At 40.8% G+C, this 3,883-nt stretch overlaps 1 non-coding gene across 1 annotated transcript; it reads right to left on the bottom strand.

Moving 5' to 3' along the window:
* Positions 1 to 1,367: 1,367 nt before the first annotated feature.
* Positions 1,368 to 1,442, bottom strand: Trnat-cgu. Its single transcript has one exon. It is a non-coding gene; the product is annotated as a tRNA-Thr (tRNA).
* Between the last annotated feature and the right edge of the window lie 2,441 nt (positions 1,443 to 3,883).

Below are 3,883 nucleotides of genomic sequence, written 5' to 3'. Positions count from 1 at the left end.
TGAGCATGGTGATCATACCCATATTGATGTCGGGGTACATGAGCAGGAAACAGTGGCGTTTTGTAGCACATGTGGTTCGGGACGGTTTTCTCAACTATCACCAATACTGTGGACTTGCAGATCTGTGTCGTATGTGTTCCCTATGTGCCTATGATATTAGCGCCAGTTTTGTGTAGCGCCACGTTGTGTGGCACCACATTCTGCAATTATCCTTAATTTATGAGCATGAGTGTATATGAAGATAGTACAGAATCTTTCCATCAATCAAACGCTTTCCTTTTCTGAAGTCCTTAGCAATAAAACAGCGGAAAACCTCGTACCGTTCAAAGTTCTGGAAATTACCCCCTTATCTTATCAGTTCCTGGAGTTTAAATCATTATCTCATTCCGTCCCACCCACCACAACTACTGTCCCCTACCGAGCTCTCAGTTCCAACTGCAGCGTTTTCTTGTCTGTTCTCGACAATATGCTAAGCTCAGTTCTTAAGAAAGGCGTCAAGTTACTTTTTCATATAATGAGACAGTTAACAAACGATTTAGAAATCTAATCGAAGTTAAATTTAGACATTAACTAACGATTTAAATCACACTTAGTAAGAAGTATATATTTCAGACAGATTGTGTAACAACTATAATAGATGTTATATGAAAGCAGCATTCTGTCCTTGGATAAATTTGACTGCATTTACTAGACAACCTTTTATATTTATTTTAGACACAATAACAGTTAACTTGTTTAATTGTGATCCCTTTCGGCTGTATATTAGCGATTTTCAAAAACTATAATGGAAAAACCGGAAATCTATTCCAAAATCATAAAATATTAAGAAATTTTTGCCAGTCCTATTTACAGGTCAGGTAATGTAAAATTACAAATATATCAAGTACATGTCCACAAATCTCGTGCAGCAAATGGTGAACAAAGTATACGTGATACGTGTTGTCGTTCTGAACAAATAAAACAAAATAAGAGAATTATGCAAGCATAGCAAACGGTTCCTCATTTTCCACTACTTCTTGCTCTATATGCGAATTTCTTATCAGTGGTTGATATGCTTATATATTTAGGCCCGATCGTACACACGTGAGACAAAACATTACGACCACATTTGAAGCACAGTGTGCGGTGAACATTAATAAAACCGAAAAACTGCAGGGACGGATTGCTGATTGAAAATGGAGGAAAAAAGATCCCATGAACATGTGTTCAGAAATGGATGGCGTGCGTGTAACGACAACAAATCGTTCAGGAACACACTACAGAGCTGCATCACATCCACACCACAACTTAGAACTTAGAATTATATATTAATACCTCCAGCTGCTGAAGGGCGTAGATATATATCGGAGGGGACAGGTGGAAATGTGTGCCCCGACTGGGACTCGAACCCGGGATCTCCTGCTTACGTGGCAGACGCTCTATCCACCTGAGCCACCAAGGGCTCAGAGGATTATGCGACTGCACGGACTATCTCGAGCACGCCTCCCGCGAGACCCACATTCTCACCTTATACGTCCACACACTACTTTCGTACTGTCCCTACCCAGCACACTCATTACTCGTGGAAGACATTCTTAACAAGTCCCGTAAGAGTACGGGAAATATGTGTGCATCCCCACAGAAGAGGAAGGTCATGGCCGGTATCGCCAAAAGTATATTATACTTATATATGTTGTCTGTTCTTTCGGACATGTAGTGTGTGGACGTATAAGGTGAGAATGTGGGTCTCGCGGGAGGCGTGCCGAGATAGTCCCTGCAGTCACACTATCCTCTGTGCCCTCGTTGGCTCAGATGGATAGAGCGTCTGCCATGTAAGGAAGAGATCTCGGGTTCGAGTCCCAGTCGGGGCACACATATTCACCTGTCCCTGTTGATATATATCAACGCCTGTTAGCAGCTGAAGGTATTAATATATAGTTTTAATTTCGTTCTAGACGGTTGCAGGTCATCAATAGTGTCTGTTCTTTCTGACATGTCCGGAAGAACAGACACCATATACATATAAGTATATGATGTTCAAAGTGGCCTCTATGGTATTGCACGTGATAGGGATAGCAGCGGTTGTCGTGCAGGATACACATCGTACTTTGGCTTACGCCATGAGGAACCGTTTACTATGCTTGCATAATTCTCTTACTTTGTTTTATTTGGTCAGAACGACAACACGTATCACGTATACTTTGTTCACCATTTCCTGCACGAGATTTGTGGACATGTACTTGATATATTTGTAATTTTACATTACCTGACCTGTAAATAGGACTGGCAAAAATTTCTTAATATTTTATGATTTTGGAATAGATTTTCGGTTTTTCCATTGAGAGGCACCCACATGCCTTGCTCATACTGTGGCATCAAGCAGTCAGGCCTGCAAGATGAGTGGTCTGCCAAGCGAGTGGATTGATTCTTATTTATCGAATAACATGAACTCTCGTACTCACAACTAAGTTGCAAATTATCCTCCTATATGAATAATTCGCAACGGAAACGCAGACTGACTATCAGTAATTTACAGAACTCTGACTGATCACTACGCACTGGCAATACCACATTTTCCTTTTTTTTTATTTAACGGCTTTTATCAACACGTGGCCATCGCACTGAATATGAATGGCGCACACATTATAAATTCTGGATATCATGACAACATACAATTCGAAGGAAAAGGCCACCAATCTTTTTCTTTTCACTATCTTATTTATTCCGATAAATTCTATAACCTAAACACACAAATTCTATAACCTACAACAATAACACATGAGAAATTCCGCCTAGTGGGCATGGCTTTACATTGGTGATTCTCTATCTTATGGTCTCGTAATTATTTAACGCTACAGTGCACTTTCTGGATAGGATGGTGGATCTTTTGCTATATCTCACACTTCGACTCGATTGTCCATCTTATGGTCTCGTAATTATTTAACGCTACAGTGCACTTTCTGGATAGGATGGTGGATCTTTTGCTATATCTCACACTTCGACTCTCACAACCATCATCACGAAACTTTCCTCCAGACCGAGCGGTACAAAAGGAACAAGCATAACCCACTACCTCTGAAACTACCTTGCTACTCTCCCATGCAAACCACACATACCCAAATTACATGACATACACCACACTACAACATGGAATACAACACAATAAATAGTCACAACACTATCACTTTCAGCTTTCCCACTTCAATTAGTATTTATCCCAGTTTCACACGACACTGCCCCACTTCGTAATTCTTCTTTCCTACTATGAACTCTGGAGATATATGCACGTCTTCCTGTGCAGTGCAAGCCAAGTGGCGTTGCTGGATAGACGGCTGACTCACCTTGTTTCTCTCTCAGAGCGTTATAGTTTGAATCAAGCGTCACACGGAAACATATCTCGCAAAGTAATATTAAGAACATATTCATCACACACACGAGTCCTCAACTGATACCATGGACGAGTACTTCTCTTTATCCTTTGTCTCATACACAGATTGAGACTCACACAGTACTCACCACGTGGAAGTACTCGCCTCTAATTTCAAGTCCTGCACACGCTATTTCTTAAATATTTCAACTTATAGTACACACGCTAGTAATTCAGCTCAACTTAAGCACACGGAAGTATTTCAACTTATTGCTACACGTGGTTTCATTGTGACCGTTGGTCACTTCCGAAGATTACTACGATCCCATTAATATTACCTGCCTGACATTTAATTCTGCCCACAAAAGTTCCTGAAATAGAGAAATTATTATTTCAAACTACTCTTAAATATTCCACATGCATACCATGTCTCCACTCTTTTGTCTTTACGGAGCACATCTAAGACAGGTCTTAACAGCACAAGATCCAGCGGCAGAGTGCCGAAACATGGCCGTTCTTCAGGTCCTCTCGCACCTC

Source organism: Schistocerca piceifrons, chromosome X, assembly GCF_021461385.2.
Source record: "Schistocerca piceifrons isolate TAMUIC-IGC-003096 chromosome X, iqSchPice1.1, whole genome shotgun sequence".
NCBI lineage: Eukaryota > Metazoa > Arthropoda > Insecta > Orthoptera > Acrididae > Schistocerca > Schistocerca piceifrons.
The sequence above is the reverse complement of the archived record's forward strand: the minus strand, read 5'-3'. Positions and strand labels throughout refer to the sequence as shown.